This window comes from Coffea arabica, chromosome 2c (assembly GCF_036785885.1).
Source record: "Coffea arabica cultivar ET-39 chromosome 2c, Coffea Arabica ET-39 HiFi, whole genome shotgun sequence".
Classification (NCBI taxonomy): Eukaryota; Viridiplantae; Streptophyta; class Magnoliopsida; order Gentianales; family Rubiaceae; genus Coffea; species Coffea arabica.
The window spans coordinates 60,141,682-60,165,102 of record NC_092312.1 but is presented as its reverse complement, the minus strand read 5'-3'; the positions used below and the strand labels follow the sequence as shown (position 1 = coordinate 60,165,102).

General features: G+C 36.9%; 1 long non-coding RNA gene across 1 annotated transcript; it reads left to right on the top strand.

Annotated features, from left to right (window-relative positions):
* Positions 1-1,409: 1,409 nt before the first annotated feature.
* Positions 1,410-7,283, top strand: LOC113727394 (uncharacterized). The gene is made up of 2 exons (XR_011839502.1): positions 1,410-2,103; positions 5,443-7,283. It is a non-coding gene; the product is annotated as an uncharacterized lncRNA (long non-coding RNA).
* Positions 7,284-23,421: the final 16,138 nt, after the last annotated feature.

Genomic DNA, 23,421 nt, shown 5'->3' with positions numbered 1-23,421 from the left:
CTAGTGAGCATTACATTTTGCATCGCCACTAGCCGTGGGTCAGTCCCACTAGTGAGTATTTCATTTTGCACCGCCACTAGCCGTTGGATCAGTCCCACTAGTGAGCCTTTCATTTACACCCCCACTAGCCGTTGGATCTGTCCCACTAGTGAGCATTTCATTTTGCACCGCCACTAGCAATTGGGTCAGTCCCACTAGTAAGCATTTCATTTTGCACCGCCACTAGCCGTGGGTTAGTCCGACTAGTGAGCATTTCATTTTGCATCGCCACTAGCCGTGGGTCAATCCCACTAGTGAGTATTTCATTTTGTACCGCCACTAGCCGTTGGATCAGTCCCACTAGTGGGCAATTCATTTTGCACCGCCACTAGCAGTTGGGTCAGTCCCACTAGTGAGTCTTTCATTTGCACTGCCACTAGCCGTTGGGTCAGTCCCACTAGTGAGCCTTATATTTACACTGCCACTAGCCGTTGGGTCTGTCCCACTAGTGCGCCTTTCATTTGCACTGCCACTAACCGTTGGGTCAGTCCCACTAGTGAGCCTTTCATTTGCACCGCCACTAGCCGTTGTGTCAGTCCCACTAATGCGCCTTTCATTTCCACCGCCATGAGCCGTTAGGTCAGTCCCACTAGTAAGCCTTTCATTTGCACCGCTACTAGCCGTTGGGTCAGTCCCACTAGTGAGCCTTTCATTTACATTGCATTTCATGTTTCATTGCCGCTAACCATGGGTTAGTCCCACCAGTGTGCATTTCTTTTTCACTGCCGCTAAACATGGGTCAGTCCCACTAGCATGCATTTCATTTTCATTGCCACTAAACATGGGTCAGTCCCACTAGTGAGCATTTCATTTTCATTGTCGCTAAACATGGGTCAGTCCCACTAGCGCGCTTTCATTTTCATTGCCACTAAACATGGGTCAGTCCCACTAGTGAGTATTTCATTTTCATTTTTGCTAAACATGGGTCAGTCCCACTAGCGCTTTTATCTTTATTGCCCCTAAACACGAGTCAGTCCATTTTAAAATTTTTTGATAAAGAGGTCAATCCTAGGTCATTCGAATGGTTTGCAGCAAAATAGACACAGATAAGTATTTGGTATCTACGTCTTTGTCTCGAATTTCTTCGAAACTCAGACAAAGAGGGGCAAACTGTAGACACCAAAATTTTAGCTTTTATTTATTTATTTATTTAGGTGATTTTTGTTTATTTTTGTTTTATTTATTTTTTGTTTTTTTGTTTATTTTATCTTATTTTTATTGTTTGTTAAGAGAATTGCTTTATTATTATTTAATTCATTAAAAAAATTTAAAAAAAATCAAAATCAAAGGGACAAGAACAAGACACATAAGTCTATTTCGGGGTTTGAAATCTTGGGGGCCTTTGAAAGGCAAACAGCCGCAAGCCCAAGGGGGGGGTGGTCGAAAAAGAAAAGAAAAAGACTAAGGAAGAGCCAAGGCAAGAGGGGAGCTTAGAATAGAAGGGGGCAATAGAAAAAGAAAATAGCAGCGGAGGGAAAAACAGAGTAACCAGGCGACGGGCTGAGCAGATGGAGGAAAAGAAAACCAGCACAAGGGGGAAAATTGAGGGGGACTTCGTGAGGATTCCTAAAGTTCATTCGAAAAGAAAGAGCAAGAAGCTCTTCTTCTTCGCTCGTCAGTTTTTCTATTTAGATTTTTTTTTATTTCCGGCTGAAATCAACCAGCTTTTGCGTTTGATCATCAGTACTTTCTACGGCAACAAGGAGATTTTCCTTCGATAGTTGATCAGCAATGCCTCCGATGCCTTGGACAAGATTCGCTTCGAGAGCTTGACTGACAACAGCAAGCTGGATGCCTAACAGGAGCTCTTCATCCGGCTGGTGCCCGATAAGGTCAACAAAACTCTCTCCCTCATCGACAACGGCGTTGGCATGACCAAAGCAGATTTGGTGAACAATTTGGGGACAATTGCAAGGTCTGGTACAAAGGAGTTTATGGAGGCGTCGCAGGCAGGGGCTGATGTGAGCATGATTGGACAATTTGGTGTTGGATTATGTTCTGCGTATACCACACTTCACCAGAATTCACCGTCCCGCCTGCAGATTTTCACCGAGCAAAAGCACGGTAAGCCATCTCTTTCCCCTTGAATATCAGTTTTTCTTTCTTCGTCGAATGTAAACGCTGGAATCCCGAAACATGTCTCTTGTGAATTTGAAATTGCAATTTTCCTCTTGATTCTCTGTAAAATTTTGATCGCACATGTTTTCTGTGTTTGTTTGGGCTGATGTTTCTTTGGATTTCTGAATAATTTTGGGCCAATTATAGCTGCATTTGAGTAAGGAATTAGTGAAATTTTTAATGTCCCCAACTTGTTCGATGAAATGCCCAACTATGAGTTCGGCATGAAGAACGAATGGATTTCTGTTTTTGTATAACATTCGGTCAATCCAATGTTTGTCCGCACAAAAAAATGAGAATTTTGAGAGATTTCGATATGCTGGTTTTTGCACCTTTTCTGTTTCTTTTTCTTCTGTTTCTTATCCTTGCCCTTGTATGAATTCGAGTTTTATCTGGAATTGGTGTGCAAGAAAGCATATGCGAGTTGTATTTGTTCTTTGGGGAATGGTCAGAGTTGAATTGTTGTGATGTTGTTTTTGTCCGCGAAGAAAGCTGAAATGGCAGCTGATGTGGTTTGATCTTCAATGGTTTAATGTTCTTGATTTGGTTATGTTAATAAAAAAAAAGGGTTGTGATAATCAAAGGGGATTATGTTAATCCGAAACTCAAGCTTTAATTTGGGTTTGTGCATGATGTATACACTGAATAGGCTTTTGATTGCAGAACCCAGAAATTAGCGTAGAAGAAGAGAGCTTCTGCGGAGCCTGAAGCATAAATTCTGAAAATTGCAATTGAACCCTTCATTTTCTGCCCAATTTCTCTGTGGCCCAAAATCTGGAAAAATTGAACTAATTTTGTCCTTTTAAGTTTAATCCTCTGTTTGCATATTTTATGTGACTTTGTGGATAGATTAATTCTTGATTTTGGGTCATGATTGTGGTTTAATAATTTTATTTGATTTTATCATGTTGGGTTTTAGTGAAATGTGTGATTTGGGTTGAGAGGTTATTTTTTTGACTTGGGTTTAAGGGAGTTGGTTTAGCTTATTTATTTGGGTTTCTGACTTGGACTTAGGAGGATAAAGTCCAACTCTTTTGGTTAGGCTTTAGGGTTGGTCTTTGACTAATTTGGTTTTAATTGGTAAAGAGTGGGTTGACCACTTCATTCCCTTGGTCTTCCTATCGGGCCAAGTGGTTTTGGCCCAAAGGAGAGGTCAGAAAATGGTCCAGTGGCCTGATCCATTAAGAAACCAGAAAATAAATTTACAGATCAGTCCCTGTACTTTTCATTAATTATACTATGGTCCTAACAACTTGTAACTTCCTTCAATTGAGTCCTTAATTAATTGCAAATAGGTCCCTAAACTTTATTTTTCTTTATTTTTTGACCTCAAAACTTTGTTAATTTTTGCAATCAAATACTTTCTTCTTTTGACTTCTTAAATGTAGGTTGTTTATATGATTTAATTGATTCAATTTCACAATTCATTTTTATCTTTTATGATTATTTGTTAATTAAAGTAATGCCTTGACCTTTTCTTTATATTTTGGGGGGTAAATAAGTGACTTCACTTCATTAGAGGCCCAACTCAATGGAGGTACACCCTATCCCTTATTTTGACTTATTTGATCCTATGTGCACTTATGTGAAATTATGTGTGAAATTGCATGCTTCTTTTTCTTTTTGAATATTCTCATTATATTTGTTCATTTAGTTACTCTATTTGTTTTAATTTTGTATATTTATTTTAATTTAATTTGTAATTATTTGGGAGGGCAATTAAATGCCACAATTGTAATAGTTAGGTTATTATATCATTTAATTCCTTTCCCCCCTTTTAGATTGTAGTAGGGTTCCCCGAATATAATAGTTAGACCTTTATTTGCTTTATTTGTCTTGTGTGTTTTTGCATGCCTATGTGTTATGTGTTACTCACTTTCCTAGGGTTTTGCATCTAGACATCATGCTTATGTGTTATGTGCTATATGTGTTTATTTGCGTTATTATGCTTTATCTGATTTCTTAAACTGTAATAAATGCATGTTATCACACTAATCCAATGCTAGCTGTGATTCCTTTCCCGTCACCACATTAGTCCAACGCTAGTTGTGTTTCCCTTGTCCAATTTCTCATTAGTCCAATGCTAGTGAGAAAGTAGAAATAAGGGCTAGTCCAATGCTAGACCCTTAAGAGCCCTTTGAGCGTTAGATCATGATTGTTTGATAAACTCACTTCATCTCATGCATATTTTACTTTCTAGGGTCTTTTATCACTTTTGCATGACATCTCTCCTTATACGTACATCCCATTCCCCATATTTTCCCTTATATGTATATTATTTACCCCTTTGTATGAAACATGACATTAGACTTGCATTTCATCTAAGCATTAGAATTAGATTAGATCATTTGCTTGATTAGATAGGAAAAATCCCTTGGATATGGGATATGGACGAGTTTGGCTTCTCTAGCTTTAGCACGCTCGTATTCTCTCTATTAAAGGGAACATTGAGTCACGAACATTAGTCCCCCGTACCCGATATGATGCATTCCTTTAGGTCACGTATATTTATACAATTATTTTTATTTTCCTTTTCTTTTCTTAGAGTCTCATATTTTCGCATTATTCGTGACTTCTCCGAAGAGTCTTTATTGTGCGTCACAATTAATGTGATTGGTATCAAAGAAGATTTGAAGATACATTTCGACCCCCCGACACCTTCCTAGATCTAGGGTATGCATTCATATAGTACATCCAAATGTGTTCAATCTTAAGGGTAAAATAAGAAAATTTTTGACTAAATCGCGCAACTAGCCTTGGCTAGGTTGAAAGGGTGCCTTGGATTCTTATCCTTGCCTTCCCTTTTTTCAAATGTGACTTCCGAATCTTTTTCTCTGATTTTCGTAAACTTGGAGTCGTTTAAAAAGGGTTTTCTACTTTTTTCTTTAAAAATTCATTTTTAGGTGACTTGATACACCTTAACTCTATACCAAGTGGCGACTCCGATTTTTCATTCAAAAAACCCTTTTTAAACTATATTTTGGGTCAAATCGTCGCATTTTCAAGTCCCATTTAGACCCACGTTTTTCATTTTCTTTTTAAATCAAAAAATTCATTTTTTCAATCAAAAATTAAATCAAAAGCCATTTTTCCTAAACTCGTCTTTTATTTTTCTTATTAAAAAAATATGGTGCGACAGGCAGGTTGGGGTGCGTCATTTTCGATAGCCTTCTGGCAAAAGTTCGAGCTCATCTGTTCCACTGGAGCTCTAAACTGCTCAATGCAGGGAATAAATTAATTCTTTTTCGTCATGTTCTCAGTTCAGTCCCTTTGTATTTGTTACAGGTTCGCTCTCCACCAAAGGGGGTGCTGGTGGCTTTAGGTAGAATATGCAATTCCTTTTTATGGGATCAAAATGTTAATGCACGGCGGCTTCACTGGTGTGCTTGGGAGAAGCTATGCTTTCCTCTACAGGAAGGGGGCTTAAGTATCAGGTCGTTTGCTAAGATGTCGCGAGCCTTTTCATGTAAGCTCTGGTGGAGGCTGCGGGGGCATAACTCCTGTTCGGCTGAATTTATGCACACAAAGTACATTCGGTGGGCTCATCCCACGAGCATGGTTGTGGAGCGAGCTCCCTTTTCTTGGTGGCGCTTGGACGAGGTCAGGGGTTTTGTTGAGGATAACACTAGGTGGTGTTTAGGGGAGGGCATGCTAGACTTTTGGCTTGATATTTGGTGTGGCGACCAACCGCTGGCGTCCCGCTTGGGCCTTCTAGATCCACCCTATCTGTTAGTTGGTGAGTTTTATTCCCTGGATGGATGGAATGTTCCTCGTTTACGGGAATGGGTACCGCAGTCTCTACTTACAGAAATATTGGAAATCCCTTTTGACCCATTCCGGAAAGATAGGAGGGTATGGGGGCTAAGTTCATCAAGTGAATTCTCGGTGTCCTCGGCATGGGAGGCTCTGCGCCAAAAACGGAATATCTCCTTAGTGGATAAATTTATTTGGGACCCAGTCATTCCGGGGAAAATTTCATTCTTTTCATGGCAGCTAGTGTGCAGGTGGGTTCCGATTGACTGTGTTGTACAGCAAAAAGGGCTTGCTCTGGTGTCCTGTTGTGGTTACTGCCTGCAGGCGTTTGAGTCCTTTAATCATGTGTTTCTTACTGGACCAGTTGCTGCAGCTGTCTGGAGGTTTTTTGCCAGGAAATTTGGAATTGCAGGTATTCACTTTCTTAGCATCTCGTCAGTGCTTCTTAGATGGTTTGGTTCTCATTTGCGGGTTGGTCCAGGCCATATTCGGGTTATTCTACCGCTACTTGTCCTCTGGTTCCTCTGGAAGGGTAGGAATGATGCTCGTTTCAATAGGGGCTCGTTTTCAACCTCCCGAGTCATATTCCAAGTGGAGTAATTTGTTCGCAAGATAGGTATGGTGCAGGTGCTTGATTTTCGTCAGTTCACGCGGGGACCGGGATTGTGGTTGGGCTAGTCTGGCCCAATGTCAACGTCTCTCGGTTCGTTTTCAAGTGGTTCGTTTTCAAGTGGTTCGTTGGCTCAAATCAACGCTGCCTTGTGTGAAGCTCAACACGGATGCTTGCGTCGCTGTGGGTGGGGCTGCTAGTGGGGTCTTGGTTCGTGATTCGGAAGGCGATTTAGTCTTCGCCTTCTACAAGGAGTTTGGAGAGGTGGATATGTTGACCGCGGAAGCACTTTCTCTGCAGGTTGGGTTAACACATTGCCAGGCGCGTGGCGTGCAACAGTTGACGGTCGAGGTGGATAATAGGAGCTTGGTCCGATTGGTGTCTTCCGATGTTTTGGCTAAGTGACCTTTAAGCAGGGTAATTCAGAGATATCGTCTTTTGCTTAGGGAAGTGCGGGCAACTGTCCAGTTCATCTATAGGGAGGGCAATTTGCCCGCGGATGCCCTTGCTGCTGCCCGGTTGGGCTGTGACGGGTTGTTCACTAGTTTGGCATACTTCCGGCCTCAGTTAGAGCTTGTTGTCTTTTGGATAAGTCCTCGTTTCTCCACTTTCATCATAGCTTTGCTCGGGTGTAGTGTGTTTTGTACGCGGACTCAAAAAATTGTACTAAAGTAAATTTAAAAAAAAAAACAAAGAAAAAAAGTTCATGAATCATCAACTTGAAAAACTATGAGAACCCGGGAAATTATATTGTATTTATTTATTTCTTTGAATGCCTTTTCTTTACTTTAAATTATTGCTTTAATTTCCTAGATATTTTTATAAGGGAATCAAGTTTTTAAATCATATTTCTAGTATAAGTTAGTTCATGTGTTGTTCGTAGCGCATTATGGACGTGGGACCCGCTAGTGCGGTAAGTGTGATAACTTTTGACGATTAGATGGAGTTTTGCATAAAGGGATATTATTTTACAAGGTACTAGAGATAATTAGAGTTTAGCTAGATAGATTAACCTGTGGAAGACAAAAAAGATGAGATCAAACCCTAAAAGAGCCAAGTGTCATGAAACTATTAGGGGTTGGACTTTGACCAAGGTTTCTTAACTTTCCTAAAGACCAATTTTGATCAAAATTTCATTCTTTCCCTGCTTGGCCAAAAATATTGAAAGGAAAAACAAGACAGCAAAGTTCATCTTCAATTCCAACTTCAAGCTTGATTCTCGAGTTTGAACCTTTAGTTTTGCAAACTAGTCCATAAAAGTGGATCTCTAAGGAAGTTTAAGGGTTTTTGTGGAGTGATTTGGGAAGATAATGGTGCTGGTAACCTCTTTGCATAAGGTTTAAGGTATTTATGGCAAGAAACTCTCTCTACTTCAAATAATTGTAAATTAGTGGTTTATGGTTGCAATTTTGGTAATTTTATGCAATATTTCATGGTTGGAAGTGGTGATATGGAAATTTTCAGTTTCATGGTGAATTTTCTGACCATATATGATGCTTAAGTGTTGGCTATGGTTTGGTAGCTTTGCTATGTGAAATGTCTAGCTTTTACATGCTAGTTTAACTTGCCTAAAGAAAATTTCAGCTTCTGAGTAGGAATTTCAGCTTAGGGTTTCATTTGTTAGTTTGAGTAGGTGATGGTTATATGTTTACTTTAGTGCGTTGTTGGCTTGATATGTATATGCTTGAGTTGAGGCTGTTTTGTGGTAAGAATGAAGCCTTGAATTGGCTGGAAAAACTTAGTAAAAACAAAGGAGGTGCTGCGGAAAATTTGTCCGCAGGAATCCTTGGACAGCCTTAGGAAATCTGCTATATCTTGTTGTTGGAAATCTGCTTAAGTGTTGACCATATATGTAATGCGTTTGAAACTAGAGTCAGAGTACTATCAACTGTGAAAATTTTAGCCTTTTTCTCAATTCCCATGAATATCTGTGATTTTTCAAATTGACTGAAATTGCATACCTGTTCTGTCTTTTACTGGATGAAGCAGCAACTTGAGGCTTGAATTTGACTAACTTATGAACTGAATCTTATAAATATGTCTTCTAAGAACTTGTAGCCCTTTGAATCTATTTTCCGACAATATAAAGTTTATCAATTTTGAACTTAACAATCTTGAGATATGATTTTCCAAATAGTGTTGCGCAAAACTGAAAATTTTTGTTTTCCTAGAACCGTTCTTACTTTCATTTCCCACTTTAAGTTTGGAGTTGGTAAATCATTTTGAGTATGGTTTATGAGTGGAATGGAGATTTAAGTAAAAGGAAATGAAGTCTTAGAAATCTTAATTTCTTCATGTATTTTGATTTTGTGTTGCTAGCCTTTTATATACTATATGGCTACAGGACTCAAGTGAGTTCAAGAGGACGAATCAAGGATAAAGTGAAGTGTTGCCATTGATTGGTGAGTATGCCACTTGCATGACTTGTTGTTTAATTAGTTTACTTGTACCTGCAATCTGTGACTTGAATGACTGTGACCTCTGTTTATTCTGGATGAGATGAGGGTGTACTTTATTACACTCACTCTCTCACTTGTTTGACTGGTTCCTGTATACATCTGAATCTATTACTTGAGCATGATCTGATGTCATTTGGAGGCTTGTATCCAACGACCTTGCGGTGATTTCTAAGCTCAAACCCTGTGGCTAGTTACTCGAGTCGAGCCGGCAAGGGCCTGGTCGATGAGATAACGAACCCTGGGCCTTCTGTTTTGTCGAGTAGAGTGTTATCTCCTCGACTAATCGGTATACTCAAGTATTACCACCTCTGTTTCTGTTGAAGTGTTTGGGCCATGCAAGGGATATGTTTGATGGATGGACACTAGTGTAAAGTGGGGTGTACGATCTTGGTCGTTTCTTTAAACGTTGATGGAGGATCAACGGGGTTGGATCAAGTAATGTGAAAGAGGAAATTGGCACTTGAGAGCCATCTGTATTCTTTTACTTCTGGTTTAACTGTGATGTTCCTCCCTCTTTATTTGATATCTATATTTGATTGATTACATGTGTACTTTCGTGATATTTGACTGCTTGACCCGTTGGTGCTTCATTGGGCAAAAGTTCATTCCCGTTACCTTTGTTTTCCTTACAGGGGACAAAATAATGGAACCATGATTTTTGGAGAAAGAGTAGAGCTAGATGTAGATATTCTTCTATTCAAACTCCTCTGTAATAGTAAACCCTCATTGTATGTTGAGCAAGTATAATATTTTGGCTTGTAAAGACTCCAATGTATATATTTATGCAAGCGTATGGCTAAGTATAATAGTTAGGAATGCATGTTTCTATGGTTATGTGAACTTTCTCGTATTCTCTGGAATGATCGGCCGAGTGTGGAACTTGAATAAGGAAAGAAAAGGAATCTGGCGGGAACTACTGCAGGGAATCTGACCGTATATCCGGCCAAATCTTGGCCGGATACTTAGCTGGATTGTCAGGGGAAGATGAGAATTTTCGTTTTGGTCACTACCTTGAATCCAGCCAGCTATCCGGCTGGCAATCTGGCTAAATCTTAGCCAGATTCTGACGTGGCATCAGTTCTTATCGCTTTTCATTGAAACGTTTAATCAAAGTTTATTGCACTGTATGATTTGGTAATCGTGTTTTCGACTCGGTAGTCCTGACAAGAGATGGGCAGGCAGTTTGCTAATCCTTAGGGTACGCCCTAGGGGAAGGTGGGACTGTCACAAAAACTTTCAAAATTCACTTATCTTAAACATAAGACAAAGAATGAAGGAAAAATTAGCATTTTGTTACCTCTTTTGCCTCCGAAACAAGATGAAAACCAACCAAATTTTCTACCCTTACAAGCTCATGCTAAGATTGATGGCCACTTCAAGATGTCTCCTTCCTTTCCCCCACAAAACTAAGTAAGATGGAAGCTAGTTTGGATGAAGTTTTCTTCCCCTTTTCCTCCTCAATTTCAGCCCCACCTCTCTCTCTCCCTTGTGTGTTTTTGTTTTCTATTTTGCAAGACAACAAATGAAAATGATAAGGTCAACTTAACCCTTGAAGTGTTTAACTAATAACTCTTGGTTCCAATGATGGCACTTGTCAAGTTTTCCCTTAATGTCTATCTTCATTTGGCTTAATTTTCTCCAATTGCACTAAACTCCTTTTCTCCCACTAAATTCCTCACACATCCCACTAAAAATCGCTACAACCTCGCTAATACTATGAAACTTAACATGTACCAAAATATAAAAAATAAACTCTTGACACAATCATTAAGTATTCAAGAAATTAGGGCAAGTGAATGAAACCAAAAGAAAGTATAAATTAACTTATTCCGAAATAAAGGAAGCTATAAGAAAAATATAAAAACAAAATTTTCGCATCCTCACACTCTCTCCCCCTTAAAAGAATTTCGTCTTCGAAATTCTAACCTTTGCTCACAAAACTCGATTCTACACGATTTCCTCTACTTCTCAAGAGCTTCCCCTCACTCATGCTGCTATCACAAACTTGCCTAGAGGGAAAATCTTAATAACGTAATGGATAAATTAACATACTAAGAAAGATCAATGAAGGTATCAAAAAGGTAAAAGGTGACAAAAACTTCAAATTCGATGAAAAGAAGATACTAAACTTGGTTACTACTCTTCCAAGTTATTAAACTCATACAATGGACGTTGACAAATCATTCACAACGTAAGGCCCTTCTCATCTTTACAATTGTGCCACTAGATCCGAATCACTCTCTCTAATCAAAATTTCTTTCTTTTGAACCACAAATGAAGAATTCTTGCTTAAATCCAAGACTAAATTATGATAATTGATTCATGGATAAGGATTCAACGCTGCCCAACCACAGACATTTAATATCACTAATTAAAACATCAGGTACCAAGTTCACTATTTCTAACAGAGATACAACTTACTACATAAAGCTTTCACTACACATAGTCCAATAAATACAACTATTTCAGGCAAAACATCACTAATTGCTAATTTTGACTATTACAGTGGTTTCACCATCACGAAATTTGCTTGTCTTGGATAGTTCCTCATTTGATGTCCAAGTTGGCCGCATCTAAAACATGCACCAATTTTTAAATAATATAATCCAGTATGAATTTTATTACATATTTCACACTTAGCAGCTACGCATCTCTTCGTGAAGTGTCCATTCTTTCTTTTCTTCCTCTCTTTATCCTTCATAACAAGTTCATCTTCACTAATCTCTTCACGTTTCCTTTTAGTATCGTGAAAACTTCCTTCACCCCTTTTAACTTGATTGTTAGAAATGTCTTGAGATGCTACCAGACTAGGCAAATACACCAATTCAAACTTATTCCGTACCTGCTCCAGGATTTCTTCATATTTCTTTTTCAGTTTTATATTCTCGTGCAGCAACTCAATTTTCTCCAAATATTCTTGTTTGTATCGTCCTTCCTAGTGCTCAGCTAATTTCTTTTGAAACTCTACTTCTTTTCGAAGAATCTTTATTTCCTTGTGCATATCAACCAAATTTGTCATCTTATCGATTCACTTAAACTCATGTGATAGTCTGCTAGCAAATCAAAGGATTGAAATCAGTAACTAATCATAATTGGAAATTCTTACCATATAACTCTTCTATTCCTTTGCTTACAGGTCACCCAAGAAACATGAATCACACAAGTACTTACTCCTATTTTTGGGTCTACCCACAAATATTACTATTATCGATTATACATATAACAAAATATGGAATCATATTCTTTAAAGTGAAAGTTTTGCACTCGAACTCACTCTCCTTTATACACCCACTTACAAATTTGCTCTAGAAAAAATCATAACCTCTTTCCCCCACTAGTACCTTTTACCATCTTCCATCAAGGCAGTCATCCTAATTCTGCCAAAAATCGCATACAAGCGTAGAACTCGTATTCTTATCCGCAAAATCTTCATACATAATCCAAAACTTATAGAGAAATAGGAATCAAAACCAAGTTCCTATGTGGCATCGCAAAAGGGTAGGAAATAGACAGGGGTAGTTAAACAAGAGTTAAAATGAACTCATAAGAAATACATATGTAACTATAATCAAATCGCATCAAAATTAAGGAAACATGGGACAAGAGTACACAGTTATAGGAGAAATGAAATAGGCCTGCAATACTAGTGTTTTAAACATTCACGACGACTGCAAAACTAGCCATCATCTATAGAAACCCTAACCAGACATGTACAAAACCACCTATTGATCCACTCCCCTTGATCAATTCAATCTCAGGTCCAATACTAGAATCCTTCGTGCCTTGACCTTTGCCATTAAAACCTACCTCAAATGCAATCGAAATATTCACCCTCAACCTAGTGCTCTCCACTTTTGGTACTCGGGTACAAGAATTCGAAATAAGATAATTCATAACTCGAGCTGGTCAGTCCCAAGAGTAAATCACCTACATTTGAAATTCCTACCAGACATACATAGTTATTTTTTCCAAATATCATGATAAAGGTTTTACGCCTATAAATTCATGATTCATAGCTTACACTAAAGAAGATCACTTAGTCCTTTATACGTATTCACATAATTATAATCATAACACCACTTGACCCAAACTCAACCTACACAGAGACCGTGCGAGACGGCTCTGACACCATATGTGACGACCCCACCTCTCTCTAGAGTGTACCCAAGGATTTAACGGATCGTCTGTCCAACTCTCTTCAGGACTTAGTCATGCTATCATGAAATTACAAAGTAACAATCTCAATAATATGGAAAATATCAATTACAACCCTGGACATATACAATCATGGATATCAAATGCCCATACAATCTCTAAATATAGCCGTAGAGTTAAACTTACAAAATAAAACCAAACAAACGCACTAGAGAGTTAAGGAGTGCCTACGCAAGCAACAAAAAAAACTTAGACAAAGTCTATGTCTCCTCCAATTCCCACTTTCACGTTCTTATCCCTGTAAGGAAGACAAATTTATGGAATGAGTTAGAAACCCAATGAGGTTTCAAGAAAACATGCAAGTAAACTAGCAGATATGATACAATGTACAGTAAAGTAGGCAACCAGATAGATCATGCAATAATAGACAGTAAAAATCACATTCCTATCAACGGATATAGTCTACTCTCAGGAGTAGGTACCACAGCAATTTGTCTAGGGTCCGTTGACACTCCGTCAACCATGGAATTATAATGTCCGTATGGAATTATAATGTCCGTAGATCACCATTAAGCGTTAATCTCTGTCAACCGATCATCCCCCTATCAGGCCCAAACGCCAATCAAGTACTCATGGTTTATTAATCTTCTCGACCAAGCCCTTTAACGACTCGATTCAACCAACTAACCATGGGATGAACTTATAGCCCCAAGCATTCAAGTATTCATGATCTGGAACCCAAGTATTCAAAAATACACGAGTGGAGTCATTGGCTATGATCCAACGCTCATGCGAGTAAAGATTGGATACGTTAGCTGTCACCTGACGCTCCGTATTTAAGCATGTCACGAGTTCAAGTCATGAATTCAAGTCACGAGTAAACAAGTTAGGAACTTCTTCGTTTACCCAAGTTGCCCAACTTAATCGACCGCTATAAGATTGGTCTCAAGCCAGAGGTCTAACGAGAGCTCAGTTCAGTTGTTACCGACCTACATTCACGCATACGCATGAGTAACCCAAATTCCACTTACCTGATGTCTAGGATAAGAGTCCAAGGGCCCAGTTCAACCATTGCAAGAAGATATACAACTGATCTACAATCATGCACATGTACATGCAAGTCTGCACTCAAGATCAACTATTTCAAGTCAAGATACAGGTCACTTGTAAATCAAGTTGCTTGTACATGCATGAACAACATATCAAAAGTTTAGTCGAATTAAATCAAGTGCGATAAAGTACACACTCGTTTAAGAAATGACAAATCAAGTGCCTACCAATTTTAGCAACAAGTAGCATGAAACATGCAGTTGGAATACTCATCGGGTCAAAGCAGAGCAACGTTAAACATTCGTTTCCGATCCGAGTTATACTCGTGTTCATTGCCACCCTAAGAGCAACCAAGACAAAAATATTATTGTCCAACTATCCACAACCTAAGTGAACCAGGTTCACATTTTAGACTCAACTATGAGTCATACACCTATCCAAGTTAACCTTCTAAATTCACAAGGGTTCAAAGACAAATTTAAAGGTGCAAATCAGGGAAAAATCCAAATACATAGTAGGGCAATGATTCAATTATGATTTTGGAGTAAAAGTAAAGCATTTGGACCCAAGAAATATGGGCAATGGAAGAGTTCCACATTTCATTTCATTACTGGAAATTTTCAACAACCATATTATCCTCAAAACAAAAAGTCCAACCACAAAAGTCAAGATTTTCACCATAAAAACTCATATGCTTGCTAAAATTGAACTGTTTTAATATCTATAGAGTCAAGAAAGGCCAATTTGCAGTCAAAGTTTTAGATGTAAAGTTGGAAACATCTCAGCTTCTCTCCCACGAGTTCCAACAAAAAAAAAATTTCAACAAGTATCATTCCTTTGAAAAATCATAACTTGAGTTATAATTGTCGAAAAATGATACAACTTGCCCCATTGAAAACTAGAAATCTTTAGAAAACATCTTAAAGAGATTCAGTTCATAAATTGGTCTAAATTGAGTCGCAAACTACTGCAACATTCCAGTTTTTTACTTGTGCGGGGTAAAATTTTCAGTCAATTTTGTCAATGTTCTGGTGTGTATATCAAACGAACCACCACTCAAATTTTATACCGTTAGAAAGCTCTCTAAGTCTAGTTTCAAACGCAGTGAACGGAACTTAATTCCAACTTTTCTATAGAAATTATAGCAAATTTTCCAAAACTGTATAGAGCTTCCATCGAAATTTCCAGATTGCTAATAATTGTGTGAAAATGCTACTTTCACTAACAAATCCTCACTCTGTTGACTCAATTTCGGCCCCCTCTCTCTCTCTATTGTTTGTTTGTGTTTTCTTTTTTGCACGAAAAGAAATGAAAATGATAAGGTCAACTTAGCCCTTGAAATCTTTAACTAAAAACTCTTGGTTCCAATGATGACACTTGTCAAGTTTTCCCTTAATGTCTATTTTCATTTAGTTTAATTCTCTCCAATTGCACTGAACTCCTTTTCTCCCAAGATACTGTGAAACTTAACATGTACCAAAATATAAAAGATAAACTCTTGACACAATCGTTAAGTATTCAAGAAATTAAGGCAAGTGAATGAAACCAAAAGAAAGTATAAATTAACTTATTTCGAAATAAGGAAAATTATAACAAAAATATAAGAACAAAATTTTTGAGCCCTCACACTCTCTCCCTTCTAAAAGAATTTCATTCTCGAAATTCTAACCTTTGCTCACAAAACTCGATTCTACACGATACTTCTCAAAAGCTTCCCCTCACTCATACCGCTACCACAAACTTGCCTACAGGTAAAATCTTAATAACGTAATGGCTAAATTAACATGCAAAGAAAGATCAATGAAGGTATTAAAAAGGTGAAAGGTGACACAAATTTCAAACTCGATGAAAAGAAGATATGAAACTTGGTTATTACTTTTGCTAGTTCTTAAATTCATACATTGCACATCAACAAATAATCCACAATGTAAGGCCCGTCTTATCTTTACAGTTGTACCACTAGACCCGAATCACCCTCTCTAATCAAAATTTCTTTCTTTTGAACCACAAATGAAGAATTTTTACTTAAATTTAAGACTAAATTATGGTAATTGATTCATGGATAAGGATTCAACGCCGCCCAATCACAGACATTTAATGTCACTAATTAAAATTTCAGGTACCAAGTTCACTATTTCTAACAGAGATACAACTTTCTACATAAACCTTTCACTACATATAGTCCAATAATTACAACTATTTCAGGCAAAAAATCACTAATTAGTAACTTTGACTATACAGCAGCTTCCCCCATCGCAAAATTCGTTTGTCTTGGGCAGTTCCTCACTTGATGTCCAAGTTGGCCGCATCTAAAACATGCACTAGTTTTTAAATAATATAATTCAGTATGAATTTTATTACAGGTTTCAAACTTAGCAGCTATGCATCTTGTCATGAATTGTCCATTCTTTCTTTTGTTTCTCTCTTTATCCTTCATAGCAAGTTCATCTTCACTAATCTCTTTACAGTTCCCTTTATTATCGCAAAAACTTCCTTCACCCCTTTTAAGTTGATTGCTAGAAATGTTTTGAGATGCTACCATACTAGGTAAATGCATCAATTCAAACTTATTTCGCACCTCCTCTAGGATCTCTTCATATTTTTTTTCAGTTCTATATTCTTGTGCAGCGGCTCAATTTTCTCCGAATATTCTTGTTTCCATCGTCCTTCCCAGTGCTCAACTAATTGCTTTTGTAACTTTATTTCCTTTCGAAAAATCTCTATTTCCTTATGCATATCAGCCAAATTTGTCATTTCACCGATTCATTTTAACTCAAGTGATAGCCTGCCAACAAATCAAAGGATTGAAATTAGTATTTAATCATAATTGGAAATTCTAACCATATAACTCTTTCGTTCCTTTGCTTGCAGGTCACCCAAGAAATATGAATCACACAAGTACTTACTCCTATTCTTGGCTTTTCCCATAAACATTACTATCATTGATTATATATATAACAAAATACGGAATCATATTCTTTATAGCGAAAGTTCTGCACCCTAACTCACTCTCCTTTATACACTCACTTACAAACTTGCTCAAGAAGAAATCATAACTTCTTACCCCCACTAGTAACTTTTACCATCCTCCATCAAGACGGTCATTCTAATTTTGCCAAAATTCGCATACAAGCGTAAAACCCATATCCTTGTCTGCAAAATCTTCATACATAATCCAGAACTTATAGATAAATAGGAATCGAAACTAGATTCTTATGTGGCATCGCAAAAGGGTAGGAAATAAACAAGGGTAGTCAAATAAGAGTTAAAATGAATTCATAAGAAATACATATGTAACTATAATCAAATCGCAACAAAATTAAAAAAAAAAACATGGGACAAGGGTACACAGGTATAGGAGAAATGAAACAGGCCCGCAATACTAGTACCTTAAATATTCACGACGACTGCGAAGCTGGCTATCATCTGTAGAAACCCTAGTCAGACATGTACAAGACCACCTATTGATCCACTCTCCTTGATCAGTTCAATCTGAGGTCCAATACTAGAATCTTTCATGCCTTGATCTTTGCTATCAAAACTTACATCAAGTGCTATTGAAATATCGATGCTCATCCTAGTGCTCTCCACTTTTATTACTCGAGTACAAGAATCCCAAATAAAATAATTCACAACTCAAACTGGCCAGCCCCAAAAGTAAATCACCTACATTTGAGATTCTTACCAGATGTACATAATTATTTTTTCCAAATATCATGATAAAGGTTTTACGCCTTTAAATTCATGATTCACAACTTACGCTCAAAAAGATCATTTAGTCCTTTATACTTATTCACATAATTGGAACCATAACACTACTTGACCCAAACTCAACCCACGCAGAGACCACATGAGGTGGTTCTAATACCATCTATGACGTTCCCAACTCCCCTAGGGTGTACCTAAGAATTTGGCGAACCGTCTGCCCAACTCTCGCCAGAACTCACTCGCGCCGTCATGAAATGTACAAAGTAACAATCTCAACATTATGAGCAATATCAATTACAACCATAGACATATATAATCGTAGAAATCAAATGCCCATACAATCTCTAAATACAACCATGGAGTTAAACTTACAAAATAAAACCAAACAAATCCACTAGAGAGCTAAGGAGTGCCTACGCGAGCAACTAATAAAACTTAGACAAAGTTTATGTCTTCTCCAATTTTCACTCTCACGTTCTTACCCTTGTAAGAAAAATAAATTTACGGAATGAGTTAGAAACCCAGTAAGGTTCCAAGAAAACATGCAAGTAAACTAGTAGGTATGATATAATGTATAGCAAAATAGATAACCAGATAGATCATGCAATAATGTACAGTAAAGATCAAATTCCTATCAACAGTCTGCTCTCAGGAGCAGATACCACGGCAGTTTGTTCGAGGTCCGTTGACGCTCCATCAACCATAGAATTATAATATCCGTAGATCACCACTAAACGATCATCTCTGTCCATCGATCATCCCCCTATCGGGACCGAACTCCAATCAAGTACCCATGGTTCGTCAATCTCTTTGACCAAGCCCTTTGTTGGCTCAATTCGACCAATTAACCATTGATGAACTTACAACCCCAAGTATTCAAGTATTCACGAGTGGAGTTATTGGTTATGACCCAATGCTCACGTTAGTAAAGATTGGAGACGTTTGCTGTCACTTAACACTCTGTATTCAAGCATGTCACGAGTTCAAGTCATGAATTCAAGTCACGAGTAAACAGGTTAGGAGTTTCGTCCTTTACCCAAGATTGCCTAACTTACCTGACCACTCTAAGGCTGGTTTCAAACAAGAGATCCAACGAGGACTCAGTTCAGCCGTTACCGACCTACATTTACGTATACGCATGAGTAACCCAAGTTCCCACTTACCCGATATCTCGGATAGGGTCCAAGGGCCCAGTTCAACAGCTGTAAGACAATATACATCCGGTCTACAATCATACACGCGTACATGCAAATTCGCACACAAGATCAAATATTTCAAATCAAGATACATGTCACTTGTAAATCAAATTGCTTGTACATGTATGAACAAAATATCAAAAGTTTAGTCGAGTTAGGTCAAGTGCGATAAAGTACACACTCGCCTAAGAAATGACAAATCAAGTGCCTAGCAATTTTAGCATCAAGTAGCATGAAACATGCAGTTGGAACACTCACCGAGTCAAAGCAGAGCAACGTTAAACATTCGTCTTTGAGTTATACTCGTGTTCACAGCCAAACCCTAAGAGCAACTAGGAAAAAAATATTATTGTCCAACCATCCAAAGTTTAGATGAACCAAGTTCACATTTTAGATTCAACTATGAGTCATACACCTATCTAAGTTGGCCTCCTAAATTCACAAGGGTTCAAAGACAAATTGGAAGGTGCAAATCAAGGAAAAATCCAAGTACATACTAGGGCAATGGTTCAACTATGGTTTTGGAGTAAAAGGAAAGCATTTGGACCCAAGTAATATGAGCAATCAAAGAGTTCACATTTCATTTCATTTCATTGCTAGAAATTTCCAGCAATCGTAAGATCCTCAAAACAAAAAGTCCAGCCACAAAAGTCAAGATTTTCACCATAAAAACTAACATGCTTATTAAAATTGAACTGTTCAAGATATGTCAATTTGCAGTCAAAGTTTTAGATGTAAAGTTGGAAACATCTCAGCTTCTCTTCTACGAATTCCAACAAAAAAAATTCTAGCAAGCATCATTTTTTTGAAAAATCATAACTTGAGCTATAAATGTCAAAAAATCATACAACTTGCCCCGTTAAAAACTAGACTCGAAGCACTAACAATCTTTGGAAGACAAATGAAAGAGATTCAGTTGATAAATTGGTCCAAATTGAGTCACAAGCTACTACAACATTCCAGTTTTTTTACTTGTGCAGGGCACAATTTCTAGTCAATTTTGTCGATTTTCTGGTCTATATATAAAATGAACCATAGCTCAAATTTTGTACCATTAGAAAGCTCTCTAAGTCTAGTTTCAAACGCAATAAACGGAATTCAATTCCGACTTTTCTATACGAAGTTATATCAAATTTCCCAAAGCTGCACAGTCTTGTGAAATTTTCAGATTGCTAATAATTATGAGAAAATGCTATTCTCACTAACAAAACCTCACTCCCTTGATTCAAGTTCAACATACACTTGTAGTATGAAGTCTCATAGGGTGTTTTGAGTAAAATTGAATTTAAAATCATCAAGAAATTTTGGAAGTCAAGGCTAAAAATCCAGCCCCTATTTTTGGCTAGCAGGTACATGGTTTCTCAATTACTTTTCCAATCATTCCATCAACCAATTTTCCAAGTTTAACCAAATCCATTAGATGTTATCACCTACATAACAAGAGATATCTATAGCTAAAATTTCAACAAGAAAACCACCATACTTACATATGATATCCAAACCCTAAGAACTCAAACATCAAGTTCATGAATCATCAACTTAAAAAACTTTCAAGATTCACCACAAGATTCACTTATTTTAAACATAAGACAAAGAAAGAAGGAAAAACTAGCATTTTGTTACCTCTTTTGCCTCCAAAACAAGATGAAAACCAACCAAGTTGTCGTGCCTCATTTTTAAACGAAAAATAAATAATTAAGAGTACGGGTTTATAAAAATGAATTTTTATATGTTTTTGATTGACAATGATTTTTTATTTTTAGAAAATAAATAAAGAAAATGGGTATAGAATGGGACTTTAAAAATGCGATGATTTTAGTCCAAAATAATAGTTTAAAAAGGGTTTTTAATAAAAAAAAATAGGAGTCGCCACTTGGTATTGAGTTAAGGTGTACCAAGTCACCTAAAATGAATTTTGAATAAAAAAGTAGAAAACCCCTTTTTAAACGACTCGAAGTCTTCAAAAATCAGAAAAAAGTATTTGGGGGTCACGTTTGAAGAAAGGGAAGGCAAGGATAAAATCCAAAGCACCCTTTCAATCTAACCAAGGCTAGTTGCGTGATTTAGTCAAAAAATTTTCTGATTTTAACCTAAAAATTTATCATATTTGAATGTCATTATATAGATGCAAAACCTAACCCTAGGAGGATATCGGGGGGATCAGAATATCTCTTTAAAGTTTAATTGGTGCAAATCACATTAATTGTGATGCCCAGGTTGACTCTTTGAAGAGGTCACGAATATGCAAAAATATGAAATTCGAAGGAAAGAAAAGAAAATAATAATTATACAAATATACATGACCTAAAGGAATGCATTATAATGGGTGCGGGGGCTAAAAATTCGTTACTTTAATTTTCCCTTTAATAGAGGGAATACAAGCGTGCTAAGATTAGAGAGCCATACTCGTCCATATCCTATATTCGAGAAGTATTTTTCTACCTAATCAAACAAATGATCTAACCTAGTTTTAATTTTCTTAAATGGAATATAAGTCTACATGTCATGTTTCACATATAGGGGTAAGAAATATACATATAGGAGAAATTTAGGATAAGGGATATACATATAGTGGGAATATGGGATAAGGGATATACATATAAGGAAAATGTCATGCAAAATGAAAAAAACCCTAAAAAGTAGAAAATATGCATGAAAATGTAGTGATTGTCACACAAACATGATCTAGTGCGTGAACGGTCCCTAAGGGTCTAGCGTTGGACTAGCCCATATTTATAAGTTCTCACTAGCATTGGACTAGTAAGAAATCAGAAAAGAGGGTCACAACTAGCGTTGGACTAGTGTGGAATCGGAAAAAGTGCTACAACTAGTGTTGGACTGATGTGGTGACATCATGCATTTATTATAATCAAATAAATAATATAAAGCAAATAAACACATAAATCACATAAAACACATAACACATAAGCATGATATCTAGATGCAAGACCCTAGGAAAGCGAGTAAACACGTAAACATATAGGCATGCAAAACACACAAAACAAATAAATCAAATAAAGACCTAACTATTACATTGGGGCTCTAACTACAATTTAAAGGGTGAAGGAATAAAATAAATAATAAAATAAATACCTAACTATTACATCTTGGCATTTAAATGCCTCCCAAATAACCAAAATTGAATTAAAATAAATATACAAAATTAAAATAAATAAAGTGAATAAAGAAATAAATGAAATAATAAAAAAAAAATCAAACAAGCATGCAATTACACACATAAAATCACATAGTAGCACATAGGATCAAGTAAAATCAAAATAAAGGAGTAGAGTGTACCTCCCTTGAATTGGTGACCTAAAGAAATGAAATTTTTCTTATTTACCCTCCAACACAAAGAAAAGGGTCAAGACATTACTTTAATTAACATATAATCACAAGAAATGAAAATAAACACGAAATTAAATCAATCAAATCATTCCAAGGAAAGTAAACTACTCATATTTAACAAATTAAGACAAACAAGGATCCAATTGAAAGAATTAAAGAAGTTTTAGGGGTCAAATCACTATTTTTACAAATATTAAGGGTCTAAATGAAAATAATAAAATTAGGGCCGAAGATGAAGCCTATCAAGATTAAATGTTAAAATCCACAAAAAATAAATGAAAATCCATTTGTTATAATTAAATAACAAAATTACTCAAAATTTCACTAAAAATCCAAATCAAAACAAGAAACTTATCAAAAATTATTAAACATCCAAATTTCATCCTAAATTTCACATATAATCTGTCCAAAAATCACATTTGAACGTACCAAAGAATAATAACATATTAAAAGGACAAAATTGATTAAATTTTCCAATTTTCTGGGCTATAATAGCATTAGTCAAAATATATGGGGTCAAAGTGCAATTTCTGGAAATTGTTTCATGCAGCCTGCGAAGCTTTCCAGTTCTTGTTTCTGCAACATCAAGCCATTTAGTAACCCAGGCAGCTTGCAAAAATTTGAAACAAAGCTTCGAACCCAACATTCATCAGATTCCATAAACCCTCGTCAAACACAAGATTAAACATGCAAACAAAAGAAATCTAAGATGGGAAAAGCTGGCAAGTTCCGAGCTCATTCATAGGTTTCTGGGCTTTCTTGAGAAAATTCTTAAATTGTGATGAAAAAAAAAAATTATTCTACAAAGGGGGTAATTTGTGGAGTTGATTCCAGACTTGCGATCTTCGCATTTGTGAAATGCGAGTTCAGGTACCTCGCATTTCACAAATGCGAGGTAAGTCTTTTCATGAAAAAAGAAAAAGAAGATCGCATTCTTCTAATGCGAGCTAATAAGCTCGCATTAGGAGAATGCGAGATTGAGTAC